The 18,280-nt window shown below is 37.0% G+C and overlaps 1 long non-coding RNA gene across 1 annotated transcript; it reads left to right on the top strand.

The window, feature by feature from the left end:
• The first annotated feature begins 7,813 nt into the window (after window positions 1–7,813).
• LOC141725354 (uncharacterized) lies at window positions 7,814–14,164 on the top strand. Its single transcript, XR_012577216.1, has 3 exons — window positions 7,814–7,976; window positions 8,063–8,766; window positions 10,795–14,164. It is a non-coding gene; the product is annotated as an uncharacterized LOC141725354 (long non-coding RNA).
• The last annotated feature ends 4,116 nt before the right edge of the window (window positions 14,165–18,280 follow it).

Here is an 18,280-nt window from a genome sequence, read left to right as displayed (position 1 = left end):
GAAGGAATTTACAAGATCAAACAGCCCATCTCTTGGCTGTTGCATGACTGTTTTTTACACTCTTTAGTGAAGGCCACTTTGTTATCATCAAAAAGAGGAGTTAATGTAGTTTGACTCCCTCTACTTCAGATTTTCCATTTAAGTGACTATAACAACCATGCTTAAAATTTTGCTATTTGAGGTTAACTCCAAAACAACCAGTGTCCTCCTACCTGCTTACCCCAATTTAATACAGCTTAAATGGGCATCTTCAGGGCATAGCACATATCCTTTCTGAAGATCCTGGGATTTTAGAGCATTTGAACCAAAAAAACTCTAAATAGAATGCTACACCAGAAGTAATCAATGCCGTTATTTTAATAATATTTAATTGTCTTTCAGTATGCCTTATAAAGGAATAAAACATTAATAAGAATTTAAGAAGGCTGAATTGAAATATACCTACTTCTCCATGTCAACTTTCTTTTTTTCTTTTCTTCCTCCCCCCACCTGGGGCTTTAACAGCTCTGAACTTCCTGATAAACTGAATTTACATCTTTTTCTCTGCAGGCTTCTCTCTGTTGTTTCTTGGGGGCAAGACCCTCATTCCTCCACCAAGGACTGGCTCATTTATTTTTAGATACTTCTGCTCTTAATGCCAGCAGGTGTGGACAGTTGGGAAAATGGACGCTAATTTCTTGTTTCTTTCTTTGTATCTCAGTCTATTGGCCATTGGCATAGATCGCGGTGTTGTTGGGCTACAACAAGGACTGTCCTAAATGGCACATTGCAGCAGATTTGCATGAATAACAGTAACAAGCAGTGAAGGCTCACAAATGGCTTTGTTTGCTAATTTGTAATGTGGAGGTCAGATATAATGGAATCTGACCTCCGAGGGTAAGAGGAATTGCCCATATGCTGTTCCCAGATCCAGAAACAAAAGCTCTACACATAAAGTGAAACTATTGTTAGACCACTGTTACATGGGGAACACTCGATTCTTTATGTCTTTGTTTGTTCTGTAAGCCATTTTCTCAAAACTTGGTTACATTGGTGCAAATTGCAACCAAGATCTGTTCTAACTTGGAACCTCTGTCTCGACTGAGGTTTTAAAAAAAGAAAACAAAAAAAAGGGACAAAATTTTTAGAGAAATTTCTACAGACCAGGTTTGGGAAAATACTTTTTAGTTTGAATTGATATTAACTCAAAGCACAGCCAACTAGTTGCAGTTTATAGAATTGTTTATAGAATTTGAACATCAGAGGACATAATCAGTGACATAATTGTAATTATCAAAATATATCAATACTGAGGAAAAGAAAATTTTAAGCTATTTAACACCAAAGTTGACTGAGAATCACTTAAAATTCAGAACATATCTAAAGATTATTTGGATTTTTAAACATTTGTGAATTTGTTGGTGAACTGCACTGAATTTATAGTTCTTGATTTGCTGATGAAAGAAAAAAGGTTGTTTCATTTTCATACATTGCCTTCAAGGTATCTTGAAATAGGTGACTTGTTTTCAAGAATTTTTGATTTAACATAAAGATTTTACAGGCCATTATTTAATTTTTAGTTAGGAATCACCACTTATTAAAAAAAAACTTTGAATATCAAAGCTTGTAAAATTGCATATTTATATTTTAGCTTGGTTCATTAAGTCCTTATTTTTCCTATACAAGTGAAATAGAGTACCATTTTACTTAACCTTTTTATGATTACATAGATTAGATCTTTGATTTAATATAATAAATTCAGATGTTTCTGTTTCACATAGATAATGACAGACTTTATTTTGTACATTACTATTACTAAGATTTTACCACAGTCTTTGATTTAACTTTTTCTATTGTGTGTGTTTGGGTATGTGGACATTCCTTTTCTTTCCTGTTTTCTTACAGTGAATGTAGATTGGACAGAGACAGAAAAAACTTGTCCAGTCTGTTCAGCATTTAGATCCTTCAATATGAAAGCTGCTTTTTCCAATAAGCTTTTAAGTTTACTTTGAATTTATGGATAAATCCTTTGGATTTAAAGATAACAACAGGGAAGCTTACTTCTGTTTAATATGTTAAATATGACTGGGCAAATTTTGGCTATTAGCAGCCTGTTTGATACGGACATTAAATAAATCAGTGTTTAATAATGGAAATTATACCTGAACCACAGGCACTGATCCCCTTGGCAAGGTTTTCCAGCAGGTACATGAGTGCTTGCATTCACACAGGATGAATTTGCTGTCCTTTTCATTAAAGTTGCACCATGGTACTGAGAGGCAGGTGAGGGACATGAGTTATGTCATACATACAGAATGAAAAACAAGCTGATTAAAGGCAAAAGGCTGGCTCATGCTCTAGATCGGACTGAATGGGCCTTTGGCTGCTTCCCTGCCACCCCAAACAGGCCTACAATAGCCATGGAGGTGTTATGACTTGAGCTTTTTTCCTATTGCTGTTTTTCACCTCTTCCAAGGCAACATTTTTATAAGTACCTCCAAATGAGAGTGAGTCTGAGTGGTTATCCTGACTTTCCCTGTGTCTGAATTTCAGGTGTTGAACATCTGCATGTCCTTCCCCTTGTCTTCACCTGAGGCTGGAGATGCTCAGAGATGCCTCCACGTCTGGTCACAAGTACTATCCAAATTCAAAGCTGGTCATGCCCAAACTGAGGGGTCCTTGATCAAGTACTGTGCCTTCATTACTCATGTGATACCTGCAGAGCTGACACCACCAGTGGCTGTGCTCCTCAGGTTTCAGTCGTATCACTGATCTGTTCATTTATGTGCCCTGACCCCCTTGTGCATCAGGCCCCAGCTTGTGCTTGCTTTCAGCTAAGGGAGCACTGAAGCAGTGTGTTGGCAGCTGAGGGGCTGCAGGGGTGGCCTCTGTGAGAGCACAATGTGAGCTGCCCCACACCACACACAGTTCCAGCTAACTGCAGCCCACCCACTGCAGGGCACGGCTCAGCCCCACAGCCATGATAGTGGCTCCTCCAGGAAAGCTTATTTAAGGAAAGGTTAAAGATGCTGTGCAGCAGCTATGAGAGAGAGAAGGGAAAATGTGAAAGAAACAGCCCTGCAGACACCAAGGCCAGAAGAGGGGGAAGAGGTGTCCCAGGTGCTAGGTCAGAGATTCCCTGCAGCCCAAGAAGCCCATGGTAATGCAGATTGTTCTCCTGCAGCCCGTGGATAATGTCCCCCATCAGAAGACAGCCATACCCTGAAGGATGCTGAGAGAGCCCACACAGCAGCAGGCTCCTGGCTGGAACTGCAGCCTGGCATGGGGGACCCATGCTGGAGCAATATCTTCCTGAAGTTGGGAGAGGACCCATGCTGCAGCAGGTCCTGAAGCACTGTGTCACATGGGTGGGACCTCATGCTGGAACAGGGAAAGAGTGGGAGGAAGGAGGAGCAGAAGAGGAGCTGTCATGGACTGATCTCCCCTCTGGCAACAGGGGAGGACTTAGAGGAATGAGGACTCGAGGACCTGAGCCTAGGAAGAAGGGGGAAGATGTAGGGGTAGATGTTTTTCATTTTGTCTTTGTTTCTCACAACTCCACTCTATTTTTTAAGGCAATAAAATAAATTTATAATGACTAAGTTGTGTCTATTTTGCTCATAGCAGTAATTGGTGAGTGAGCAATCTCCCCATGTTTTCCCCAGCGCATGAACTTTCCCATCTAATTTTCTCTTTCTGTCCTTTCCAGGAGAGGGAGTGAGAAAGGAGCTGATGGGCATGGAGCAGGTTGCCAAGGTCAAGCCACCACCGGCATTCAGAGAAGTGTATATCCACAGTAACTCATCTAATTAACTTACATTTAAGAATTATTTCTTGCAGAAATGCTGCAGGAATACTTTGCCAATGTGGTTTTCTTTTGGAGTACCACAGTGCCAGCATTCTCTGTGTATCTTGTACAATCATCCCATAGATCCAGGAATGGCTTAGAGTTTCTAGATATCAGGTAATTTCTATGCTAAGATACATGTCTTCTGAAGAAATATGCACCTTCTAGGTACTCATGTTTCTGATGTTTTTTTCACATAACCTGAAAGTGGAAAATATTTGCAAAATATGAACATTATTTCAGTAACTTGCATCTTTCGTAGTGTGTAGAGCTTCTTAACCCGGTCCTATGATTTTAGCAAAAGTAGCATGCAGAGCTTAAATGGGCTTCTAGATATCAAAAAATTCAGGAAACTTTTGGGTAGTTTCCAAACATTAAAGTCATTACCAAAAGGATGCTTGGATTAAACTGTGGGTTTCTGAATATGGAGAATTGCATTCTTTTAAAGACTTATCTTCCCTGTATATGTGATCCTAAGAAACAAAGAGTATTGCTTTATTTGTTTCAGTGTTTATTCCTACCCAATTTATATAAAGAAAAACACAAAGGCACTGAAAGTATTAGTTTGTGGCAGCAATTTTCAATAAAATGGGTAATGATGTGAGTAGGAGGATTAAACATTTAGATAATATCTTTGATAAAGGACAAGCATAGTATAGACAGTCATCACTTATACAAATTTTCAGAAAAAAAAAAAGCATGATGCTGTGTTCTCCACAATGGAGGAAGTACAGAGGTACAGGATTTCTCCTCTCTGGCTGATGGTTCCCATCTTGAAATTTTTCCAAAGCTGTACCCTCACTTTGTGTTTCAGGCACTTTATCAGTAGGGCGAACAAGAAATTAAGAAAACTTCTTCAGCAAAAAACCAATTTTCTCTGGCAATTTTGAAGAAGCCATGAGAAGTTCTGTTAAAAAAAAAACCTAAAACCAAACCTATGAAATGGCCATCTGATGAACAGAGAAAGCAAATGGCCTCTGGGTAGCTGGAGATTACTAACGCAGCCAAGAGTTCTTTCCTGTTCTGTGGTACCACTGATTTCATACTCGTGTCTGATGCTAATGTTCCTTCTAACTTTCCTTTTTACATTGATGGGCTTTCTCCAGATGCCACTCCTCACAGTGCTTAGTGCAACATGATGGTCTCTGAAAGGAAAAACTCCTCTGCAGTGATCATTGCCATGCGATGAGGAAATACTGTGGCAAGCTCCCTGGGGACTGAACAAAGAAACTCACTCTGTAACAGCAACATCTAGCAGAAAGTGACCTCTGCCAGAAAGCAGACTGAGGATGTTGGTTTATCTTCTTTTCATTACTATCTTGACAGCAGGTGGAAAAGAAAATATTTATGATTATAACTACAAATATGATTTGGAACATGGTCAGATAACAATGCATCTAAATTCCTAATATTACCATTTTAGTAAGGAAAACATCATCCTTTTTAAACAGATAGGAAAAATGCGCAACTTTGCAAAGTTTTCTGGCTACAAAATTTTGTGATAATATTTTACAATTTTGCAGAATCGGCTCTCTTTTGCTGTATATTTCTTCAAGTTGGATGATACAAATTAATTTGGGATAAAGTAGACTTCCTGTAAAAATTTAAAAACTGCTCTGCACCAGTAGCAGCCAGCCACTCAGTTTCTCTGCCTACAAAAGTTCTAACTGCAATTCTTGAAAGAACCTGTTGTGAGGAAAGCAGGTACAGCTATTTAGAAATGAAAGTGCTGAGTAGCTTGTATCTATATTTGATTCTATGCTTCTAGACAGTTAAAAAACCCCAAACCTGGTACCTACACTGTGAAACTTTTCCCACAGTTTTGTAAGAACTGGCAAAGTCACAGCCTGAGGTAATATGGTTGCCAGATGTCACACCATTAGTTACAGTTTTAGACAGAATAGGTATAAGCAGGGAGAAGCAAGACTTAAAATAACTTTCCTGTAATGTTTTTTTTTCTGCCAATGCTCTTCCAACAATGTAAGTTGTAAGAAATTAAGTATTTAACTCAATTTATAGTTGAGAAAAACTGTAGGCCATTTATCCCATATAAACTGTGTTTTCAATTACCAAGCTTTTCACAAGAAAAAAGCCTTTGACCACATCAGATCCTACCAGTGACCTATGATTTCTTTGAACTGAATATTTGTGCAATTACTTTCAGATATATTTGTTATCCATTTCACTTTAATATAATGGGTTCAATAAAAAGCTTTTTTTCTTTTTTCCAAGCAAGGGCAATAATTTTTTCAGAACACCTCTCTTACCTTTGAAAGTCACTTTTGATACTGGGATGCACATAAATCATTGCCTCACTTTATTGGCTTTTGATGCATGTTTTGTACAGGTCATTCTTCAAGGATTGAATGCTATATATCTTTAGTAGTGGTTAGTTATTCTGAAACTTTCACAGAAACTGGAAAATTGCAAGTCAGTTTCTATACTTTTGTTCAGCCTGTCTCTCCTGGACTGTGCATTCTTCTTTCTCAAGTAAGGTTTCATGTAGGGAACTATTTTATCTGCTAAATGTTTTCTAAAAGTTACTCTTCATTATAAAACACAGTTCCACTTACTAAAATGAGTAGATCAGGTTTTCTTCTCTAAAATATTAATGATGCAGCAAGAAGAAAATAACTTGTAAGGAGAAATTAATATATGTGGGAAATATATATGTCTGTACCTGTACTGTGTTTGCAAAGAAATGCTGTTCTTTAGAGTCCTGTATTCAACTCATTGTGTGTATCTGCCTACAGAGGGGAAGGATAAAAACCCCATCCAACAGTATCACAGTGTGCAGCTACTGTTCCCCTCTGTTTGGCAGCAGAACGGTGGAGGCCAAGGTCCAACACATTTCACAATGAGGCCAGTGGTGCTGTTATGTCAGTGGGCTCAGGAAAATACACAAACTGCCTGGTATGGAACTGATGCAGCAGAAAGTGCTGGGCTGCAAAGCAAATATGTAAATCATTATAGCCGATCACCAAAACCACATCCAGCCATCAATGTTTAATACAGGAAAGCCTATAAAAACATCAATTTCTCTTCCAACATGCCCTCCAAATCATCCTTAACCAGACAAATGAGAAACTTCTAGCAGCAGGAGCAATAAAAGTTGTGGTGTTATTGAACAGTAAATCTGAACTTTGAAAGAAGGAAATGAGCAGGACTGACTCCGTAACATTTAAAACTATTAAATACTATTGCTCTTTGATGTGTTCAAGTCTGGTAAACTATACATAACAGTATCATTCACCCTTACACAGAGCACCATCATTAAAAACTCAAAATAATAAACAAATTGCTGCATTGCAAAAAATAATAGGAAAAAAGAGACTAGTCTTGTAAATAGAGTGACCAGTGTCATGATGAGGAAAGTAGACCATGTAAGAGACCCTAGCAGAGCACTACATGTAAGTAAATAGTTATTCTATGCCTGTTTTCATATGGTGTTCATTAGAAAAACAAAAGAACTGCCTTCAGCAGTTTTTCCTTAGAAACAGACAATGCAGCTTTTGTCTTTTGGATCTGCGCAAGAGAGTCACAGACTGGAGAAAACCTCTAAGTTTCCCCTTTGAATTAATGATATCTAAAAATAAGAAGAATGAAATATGTTTTGATTATCAGATGAATGTTAAAGTCTAAGTAATGCTCTATTAAATTTCTTTGAGAAAAATGACCCTTTTCAGATGCATTGCCTATTTGCTTAGGGCAATCTTGCTAAGAGACCTAACAGTGAATTATCATATACAAATTAAACTTTGATATGAAGAGGGTCCTTAGAGAGCTGGTGAGAACTCTCTGCATATAAATAGTCACAATATGGTATGGAAGAATCGAGTTACTCACAGGCTAGTGATATGTAAAGCAGTACGAATTGCTACAGAGAAATAAAGTCACCATAGTGATTATCTTATGCGCCAGTAACCTGAAAGTTTTCATGACAAGGCTTACTTTCACTTTCTATTGCACCAGTGAGCGATTAGTAAATAATTGACTAGAAACAGACTTTCTGGTAGTACTAATTACTGCAATTTCACTGAAATTAATCTATTTTTTTAGTCAAAGATCAGCCACTTAGCATACCTCCACAAGTAGACTGGAAAATCTGAAATCACTGAGCCTTCTCAGGAGAGTCTTCATCTGGCATAAAGTGAGTAATCTAGAGTGATTATTTTGATATTTATGAATGAGGTTGCTTCTGGAATCTTTATAAGATTTTTCTTGTAAATATTTTAGAGCTCTTAATGGAAAATAAGTTCAAGAACCAGAACAGTCAGCTGAAAAAATACTCTGAAAAGCTCTCTGCTGCTGCTTCAGTCCTACTGAATTTTGGTCAAAGCACAAAGCCTTCCACTCATCTCTGGTTATCTTACCAGAATTGTCTTACAATTCACATTGTAGTATCAGTAAATCAGGGGTTTCATGCACTAAGGATGTGGTTTTAGCTCGCACTCACCTGGTGTGACTGTGGACTTTTTGGGGCACAGTGGTCCTGCATCTGCCTTTTCCTTCTCAACCTTGTATTGGACCTAGCAAATACATCATTATGAGCTGGATCAGCTTGTTGAACTGTTGGAAAACTATTCCACCTCCTTCCCTGGCAGGCCCTGAGTGTGAATAAAGGATTGAACTGATTCTCCCCTGCAGCAGCATAATCTTATTATGTGCAAGGGATGCATCAGGGACACGCTACCTGGAGCGGAGGATGAAGACATGCTTGTGGATTTGACTGATTGAAATATATTTGACAAATCACACCCAGCATTCCAACTAGTTTCAAAATTACAGCCCTGCTTATGGGTCTTGGAATTGCATTAAACAAAGTATGGATTGGTCTGGAAGTTAAACTAACCACATCTCCTGAAGGGTGCTCTCCTCTCAGCCTGACAAGTGCAAGCTCAAGAAGGTGCTGCGGACTCCACACCACAGACACCATACAGGTACAGTTACAGCAGTATTTTTGTAAAATATAAAAAAATTACATTTCATTTCACTTAAACAGTTGATCCTAAAATTCTGTCTTCATCACTAACTGAAATCTGAAAAGTTTCCCCTTCCTGACTGGCCATACATGTTGCATATTATCAGACACAGAGCTTCTCTCTGTATTCAGTAAGAATGGTAAAAATTGTAGAAAATTACTAGCCTGGGTTTTGATAGTGAGGACTAAAAAGAGAGAAATGTAGTCAATTGCCAAACATCTTTATGACACATGGGTCTCATCAAACTAAGTGAACTTTTTTTGCATCTCAAGTTTGCTTGCTAAGCGAAATAGTATTAATGTAATAGTAATGTAATAGTTTTGTTCTAAAAAAGTCCTTGATTAAGATTAAATACACTTAAAAGAAAATGTAGTGATAATGAGTATATTAAATCCTATTGAAATTATGTATTTCAGGGCAGTTTTTCACTTACAGTGTTGAACCTGATGCTTGTGGATAAAAAAGCAGAATTGTACAATACATATTTATTGGTACCAGTACAACAAAGAATGAGCACCAGCCAGCAATAATTTGATGTAATGATCAATAATATTAAAATAGTTCTCAAAAATTTAAAGTATTAAATAGAGCACTTTTACAAGAGAAAGTTTGAGAGATTTCCTCTTCTAATACAACAAAAATAGTCACTTCTGTTTGCATTAATTTGCTTTTGATGTTTCATTTAGCTAATTTTGGGTTTTAATTATGTTTTCAATAACATAAAAAAGAAGTAGTGTGACTTTTGAATCTGAAGCTTGAAAGTTTTAAAATTAAATCTCAATTATTTTGTCTTCGCATTGCTAATGCTAATGATTCAGCATTCAGTAGTATACATAAAATTGCCATTCTAGTTAGCATTTAAACAAGGAGTGAGGAAGCCACAGTCATGCTGTAGTGAACACCAACTTTGCTAAGGACTCACGTAGAATAAAGATTTAGTTTCAAATTTTCACCTATAAAAAATGAAATTCTGATTGATGTGTAAGCATCTATCTTATCTACATATGAAAATTGCTCCCACTATGTAAATATTTACATGTTACCAGTATTTAAGCATTTTCTTATTTTTATGAAAAATGGATATCATTATGAAAAGGGCAATATTCTATATTTGTCAATGCATTCTATAATTTCTAAATATTAGTGCTAAATAATATGTTCTTAAATATCTTTGTTTCACTGTCTTTTTCTTTTTTTCAGATGAGAAAAATAGAAATTTTATTATTTTTCCTGTATGGTAAAATGGCCTTTCTGGTGTGAAAATAGTGAGATTGCATAGAACTTTTTGTAGCCATTGAATACAATTTAAAGCAGCATTTCTCAATTCATGCACTTCACTTTTGTTAAGTATCCTTCAGCTTTAGAATGATTAATTTTTTCCATGCTGCCTGTCAACATATTTATAAAATCAAGACCATGTTTTATTTACAGCAAAGACATGATAGAGATGAGTCATAAAAGAAATTCTGCATTAAGAAAATCCTAACAGAGCAAGAGAGGATGTTTTTTCAAAGGCATGAAGATCCATGAGGCACCTAACTGATGTATCTAAGTGCCCTTCATGTCTTTGATAATCTGCCCTGAATGCATGCTATTTAGTAAAATGCCATTTCTTCCATCAAAGCATTTTCTTTTCTGCAGCAAAATTTGATAGCCAGCTAAAATCTGATTTTTACCCACAAAAGAGACCTGTTTGTGTATTCACTATCGTGACCACATTTAACAAAAATATTAACCTCCTTATTTTCCTAAAAGAATAGCCTTATTTATCAGTTTCAGCTGAAATGACTCAGTCCTAGAGTTTAGGATTCTATCATTCTTTGTGGTCGGTTTACCGACGTTGATTTTACTCGTGTAGTAAGATGCACATTAAAGGATTCTACATATGCAGTGAAAATAAGATGCTGCAGTGTTATTTACATCAGTAATAATTTCCAGCTTTGGAAGAACACTCTGCATATTCAGCACTGCTCTTTTCTTTTATAGAGTTCCTGCATGAAAGGAAGCTGTGATATGATCTTCAGCATGTCCAGGTCACTGAGTCTTTCTTTCAATTGTTTTCCAAAAGATGCCTCCAGTTACATTAACCTAGAACAGAACAGTGTGACTAAAAAGAGTTTTGCTACACTATAATCAACAGTAACAAAATTTACTACTTCATAAATAAAAAACAGTGAAATCCTTAAGGGATCCAAAAAGCTTTTGTGGAAGAAGAAGGATTATACAAAAGATGATACACTTACTACTTCAACTCTGTCTTGGGTCACTAAGTAGCAGACAGATCAGCTGATAAGAGTATTTCCTGACTGTTTTACATGCTGAAAACAACCTAGACCCCCCATCATCACCTTTTCTGAATCTTGCCCTCATATTTTTCAAATGTTCAGTGTGTTCTATGTGATGAATTTTACTTCAATAGAATAACCCAAATTTATTCAAGACTCAGTGTGGTCTACACTTGCATAGACATCTTCATAAATGTTCTGGGGATGCTTTTGAAAATGAGGCATGTAGGCTGTTTCCTAATGCACACAATGCCATTTCAGGATTTCACAGTGATCTGACTTTTGACCAAGGTCTATCAAAAGTGCCTAGTGCAGGCAAGGGGCTTTTCCACCCTGCACTGCTAAGCAGCCTCACCTCTACTGAGAGATCAGCACATATGTAAAGAATTGCAATTAAAAACTCTGACTTCATTGGGAAAGTAGATTGCAGGTAGAGAGCAACCTTAACGGAGCTCTTAACAGCAGTATTTTACTTGTTGCAATTACAGAAATAATAAATGTGTTGTGCCAAATTGTAGAGGTTGGTACGGTTGACTTCTTCCTAAGAGATAAAATTACTCATTTTTGAGAACAAACATCTTTAAATGTGCATGTTTAGAGTGCATTTAGAAACAAGTTCACCAATTATGTCTTTTGAGCTATCCACTTCAGAAAGCAACCCATTCCATATTGGCTATGTAACCGATGTCAGTTATTGATAGCTTTAATTTGCAGCTAATGAAGACCATGTTTGAACTTGTGACCTAAATGTGAGAAGTTCCATATGTACCTCTGTAAGCCATCTAGATTTAAACATTGTTTCTTCAACAATAGTAATTTTTTTCCAGAATGCTGTGAATTTTATTGCTTGACTGATAACAGCCCAAAGTATTCTTCTTTTAAAATTTATTTTACTTGTGCTTTATAAATATAAAAAACAGGGATAAAATTATTTATAAACTATGTCAAATTAAAACTAGCAGCTGCAGGTACACCCTCTAATGATAAGATCTTGAGAAACAAGAATATCATTCTTGATCTAACTAAGAGTGCAAGGATAAGCACCCGAGAAATGAGAATACTAGAGGAGCCATGGATCTAGGTGAAGTCAGAGGGAGTTCAGAAATCAAGAAAAATTGCTTGTGGCATCGCAGACAGAGCTTTACATGCTGGGATAAATGTGGATCTCTTCTGTGAACTGGAAGGAAAGGACAATCAAGGCTCAAAAAGAACTGCTCAGCCAGTATTGTGAAATGACTTCCTGCAACCCTACCTCCATTTTAGGGGCAGACTTGTTTGTTTGTTGGTTTTTAATATGCTTCTGCTCATGAACTGAGTATTTATTGTGCTTTTATGCATGTTTTTAAAAGGATATTCTTAAGAGTATGACGGAAAAGAACCCATTTGACCTTCTTTTTCATAACTAAGGAAATGGCTGCAACACTTAAAGCCAAAAGGAACAATTAGTTGTTACACAGCAAGTAGAACATTAATTTCAAGGCACACCTGCTACAACTGTTTTAGACATTTTCAAATTTAATATAATCTTCTGCAGTGAGCATTCTGAGCCAGCATCTACACTTTGCGTCCTTTTATGTGGTCTAATGAAGTATGATGTCAACAAAATTTTATATTTAGGTTTTTCAATAAAATTCTAGCTACAGCTGTATGCTTAGTCCTCACTCATATAACTCTAACAGAAGTGGGCTGAAGAAAAAAATGCAAAAATAATATTACCTCATAAGTTTTAAAAAATGTTTATGCTTGTAAAAGGAAAGAGTAAGTCATCTTCTAAATCTTTTTCCCTTTTTTATTCCTTCCTCTATTTCCCCTTAAAGATGACAAAATAAACAACAGCTTGTTTTCCTTTTAAGTAGTCCTGCTTAAGGACAATAACCTTCTGAAAAACAAAACTGTTTATTTATTGTTTAAATTACCAGTTTTAGATTTGAAAATTTTGGGGCACATACTTGTAATGAACTCTCCTCTGAAAAAGCTGTTCAAATGCAACATTTTCTGGACCAGTTTCACTTCCTCAAAAAGAGACACCAGAAAATTGAGCAACACACACCCTTGTCACAATCTCAGTCAAGTCCCACAAATCTCATTTGATCCTCCAGACCTATGGCAAAACCATGACCCAAAGCTCATAATGTTTAAGTATAGTAAAGTGACACTTAGGTTTGTTTTGATTTGTCTTTGGCACTTGCTTTCCAAAATGGTTGTCTTTAGGTGGAGTCCTTGGGCCAGTTGTGAATACCTGAAGTAAAGCCTAAAAAGCCATGCTCATGAGAGCTTAATTGTTCTTAATTGTAAAGAACAATTAAGATATTGAATCTGGCTACAGGGGAGAATATAATGTTCCAAACACAATTCTTTTTTCTTTAAAAAAAAAAAAGGGTGTTACCAGTAGCCATAAAAATGAATATGTACATTCTTACTGGATACATACTTTATATTTTAACAGAAGAAATGCTACAAGTTGAATAAGGAAGTCTCTGTAAAGTTTCTGCTTGACTGATATAAGAAAAATACATGACTGTAGCTTTTTATACATATTATTTTGATATAGCAATATGGGCAAACAGATGAACCAATGCACATGTGCGCCAATGCATTGGTCTTGAGAGTATAGGCCTCATATACATTGTCTTTGTTAGCTATGTCCTCCTTTGCTCCAGAGCAAAGTCCTCTGGGCTGAGAGGTTCAGACTGTTTGTGTCAACAGTGATTACACAGATGAGGTCTGAGCTGGGACAAGTTCTCCACCTTGTCTTTTTTCCTGAATCTCCACATCTACATGACTCAATGCATATTACGAATGACTGTACAGGCAATACAGGCAATCAATGAATAAGACACATAGGCTAGCCTCACTGTATAGAGCTATTGCAGCCAGGTATAGTCATGATTTACTATGCATCTCTGTCAACAAGAAAAGTGGTGTTTTATTTCTCTGACATTAACAGGAATCAATTTGTGAGGCCTAATTTACCTGACCATTCTGGTTTTGGTACATAAAAATTTAAAATGACTTCTCCTTTTCTCCATTACTCAAGAGTTTAGAAGTTGTTCCCCCTAGTGCTGTTATTAGAGATGTCATTTTGCTTTACACTGTTTTCTACTGTAATATAATTGTTAGAAAACTTTGAAAATAAAAGTAAACATTGAGCTGCACTCTTGCTAAAAAAATGAACAAAACCTATCATCAGCAGAAAGCTTCATAATGAATGCAAGAATCTTAATTTCAGAAGTGCTCATCAATAATTTTGAAGTATATTTCCTCTTCAGATGACATTAAATGAAAGAGGTGAGAGTGGCACTCAAAAGTGGTGTATTTCAAAAAACACCCGAGTAAGGAAAGACTCGGTTTTTATCCATAATCATAAGAGATAGAGAATATCACAACCTAACCACAGCGTGAAACAGAAGCAAAAGCAGTACTCTGATTAAAATGTAGCACATCATTTTTATGTATGATAGTTCTTTAGTAGCTGTAAGAGGTCTTAATGCCATCTATACCTTTAATTTCAGCAGTGTCAGTAAATAATGCCAATTTAACTCCAATCTGAGACAAAAGGTTTATCTGTGTGAAAGAACTTCCTGTATACTTCACCTCAGTTTGGTGGAGTTTTTTTGTAACAATAGTATTAAACTGGGTGGAGGGGGAAGTCCCTCCAAAAAATAGGGAAAAAAAACCCCAACAATTTGAAAATATTTATATAAATTAACTTTTATAATAGAAATGGAATTTATCAACAGAAAATGTGAAAGAACCTAAGAGAATATGAAGTGGAACCAACCTACAATGTCTGAAAACCATATGTAATTATGTGATATATAAGGACTTCTAATACGTATTATAACATAAGAATATAAATATACAATATTATCTAAAAATACAAATAAAGGAATACATAAATTCACATAATAAAAAAGGAGTACAGGAATTAAAAAAAACCAGAAAATTGGGCCACAGTTACAAAAATGAGCAGCAATTTAGGGATTTTGGATATATGGCTTTCCTTAAAGGCATATGTTTTTTCAAGGCAATCTGAACTCTTACAATCTAAAAGATCAAGTTCCTGTAAAGCATTACAATAATTTAAACATTTTAGTAAAATGACAACAAATTTCCCTTCTGAAATATACTGAACATAACAGGAAAGGAAGGCATTTGGGTCCTTAAAATAAAATCCCAGTTATATGCCTACAAGAACAATAAGAAAAAGGCACTAACCTCCCACCACAATTCAGGCCAAAGAGCCAGGGCCAGGGAGATTGTTACAAGGTGATAATAATCTATGCCAGGCAGGTAGGTAGTAATAAGAAAGAAATAGATATAATGGACAAAACTATTGGCTTTGTTGTCAATGAACACTCCTAATTTAGGTTTGTGTACCTCTGAACTACAGATTTGTATATATACAGTTTGATCTCAAAAATAATTAAGTCATTTGTAATCACACTTTTAAGTATAGTGAGAAAAAAGGCATAAGCATATAAAAATAGAGAACACATCAACATGAAAATCCAAAGTATTTAAAACTGGGTGTAGAGTTCCTGATTTTAGAAGCTCCCAAATATAAGGAAATTAGATTGGAAAAATTTGGATTTTCTATTACCAAGACCAAATTTCTAGTTCTTGTCATTTAAAAAAAGTTAGCAACCATGAGGCAAGTCTGATAGGTCATACATACAGAGAGCATTGAAACAAGATGCCTGAATGTATGAACAGCCCTGTAGTTCACTACAGGTTTTTAGGCCAAGAAAAACTTATCTGAGTGATCCCTCTTGCATTCTCCTTGTCTGCCATCCAAGATGCAACATCAGCAGCACACTTACGTGAATTCAGACTTGGTGATAAACTGTTGCTTGCACTGGGATACAGTTGCCTGCTGCCACATTTCCATGGGAAAAAGTCTCTCTGAAACCTGAAACTATATATTAAGGCTGAGACAAGCTGAGAGCACACTGGTAGCTTATGGAAAAGAATGAGATGTGAGAAATAAGGCATCAGTTCTTCTTTATGTCACAATTTATTGTTTGGAAAATGAACCTCAAGAGATATTGCCACCTGTGCTGGCTTAGAGAGGACCAATGAGGCCTGGAGCCACCATGAGAAAAGTGAAGGGTGTGCATGGGCAGGAGGAGGGAAGGAGAAGGAGAGAAAATGAGAAAGGTGAGTGCTTGGAGCAGTAATTTAAGCCATATTTAACATCATCCCTACTGAGAAGAATGTTGAGGTATGGAAGACATGGGGGAAAAAGCTACCAAATGTTTTTCATTACTTTTCTTCAAAATCCCTGTTGTCTATCGGTCACATTTCTGCAGAAAGCTAAGTCCTTTGATTCATAAGACTGACAAGAGGGCAGTTTCAGACACGTGGAAGCCTTTGGTCACCATATGGCTGGAAAACCTCATCATCCAGACTCAACAGTTTTTTAATAGTTTGGGAGACTATAGAATGAGATTTCTAGGATGATTTTAAAAAGTCATCTTGCTTGCAATGTAGATGACTGAAAAAGTTGCCTTTGGTAAAGCCAAAATGAAGGACAAACATTTTAAGCCCAGTTGGCTTCTTCACATACTGCTGCCATTGTCCTGCAGCTCCAGCTGAAAAGTTAATACTAAACCAGCTTAAGTTAATACTACATATATGTGTCAAGCACGAATGCCAGCAGGATCCTGAAAACAATTACTTGCTCAAATGCTTGTATCCCAAGGAAAAGGAGGCCAAGAAGAAGGTAAGAACATATACACACACACACATGAAGAAGAACTTTCCCCATCAGAGCCTTTCTTGCTCTCTCTTTTTCCCTTTTTAAACTCGGTGCTAAACTTACAACAGTTCATCTAGGAGAAGAAGGAACACTCTACATTGTAAAAAAAAAAAATAGTATTTTATTACTTGTTTAATTTTCTTTCTTTCTTTGAACAGCAGTGCCAGCCTAGAAAGCCATTTGTATTTTTCATATCAACAATATTGGTTTTACAAACAAAAGTTAAAACCTATAAGGTTTCATGTGATCCACTTGAAGCGATTCTTAGCTTTGTTGTGCCACTGATAACATGTAATCATAATCGTAAAACAAACAGTTCTAATCTGAAACACTTAATAAAAACATAAATCATTCTATTTATAAATGAAAAAACCAAACTTTATATTTGAAAAAAAATTCTTTCTGCAACTCTGATTAGAGTCATCGTCTCCTGAAATGATCCTGGCCTGCCAGAAACTGAGGTTGATCAGACACGTAAGGAAGCATACAACCCTTGGATGAGGCTCAAGGAAAGTGTATAACTCTCTATAAATACCTGGGATATAAGAATGTGAATGCAGTCAGGGCGCACTCTGACCTCAAATAACCTAGGCAATTAAACAAGTCACTGACCTCAACACACAAACACCTCAGATCTCAGAATTCAAGCAGGATGTGTGTGAATATTCTCACAATCTTGAGTTTCAATGGATACTTTTTAACCTTGAAGTCAGCTGTTTCATAATAAATCATACAAATACTCTTACTGACTGTCATGCAACTACATCGGTAAGCAAATTATGCTTATCTGTGCAAATCTGGTTGTTGATTTGCATCGGTCATAAGCACCACAAGCAGGAAATTCAGTAGTATTTTACTAGCTCCACACCAGTCAGCAAACAGGATTTGCGACAACTTTTAAAAGCCGTATCGTCCATAGATTTTAATCCTTTGCACCCTGCTAGTCACTTCCATCAGTCTCACACATCCTAAATTAAGAATTGTTTTCTTGCTCTCGAGCTAGCATTTTATTTTTAAAAAGAGACCGGAGAACAAGCAATCAAAGCAGTCTGCTTGGCTGAAGTTGCTGCAGCACAGCTGATGTATGCCTGAAGTTTAGTGTCACTTTTCTCAAGGAGATCTGTGAAACAGAGTTGAACACAAAAGCAATGCCTGTTCTGGGGCGTCGTTTTCACGCCAAGAGAGGTGTGAGGGAAGGTGAAGCGGAGGAGGAATCACCTCCCTCCTTCTCCCGCTCCCTCCCCAGCTCAAGCGGGCCTGGCGGGAGCGCCCGTGGCCGCCGGGGCGGCGGGAGCGGCTGAGGCACCCCTCCGGCCGGGCGCTACCAGCGAGGGGCGGCCCCTGCCCGAAGGAACAGGGGAGGCAGCTCCCTGTGGGCTTGGCTGAGGAACTCCTGTCGCCCAGCGGAGCGGTCACACACCGGTGC

This window comes from Zonotrichia albicollis, chromosome 1 (assembly GCF_047830755.1).
Source record: "Zonotrichia albicollis isolate bZonAlb1 chromosome 1, bZonAlb1.hap1, whole genome shotgun sequence".
NCBI lineage: Eukaryota > Metazoa > Chordata > Aves > Passeriformes > Passerellidae > Zonotrichia > Zonotrichia albicollis.
This window is presented reverse-complemented; position numbering and strand designations above follow the sequence as displayed.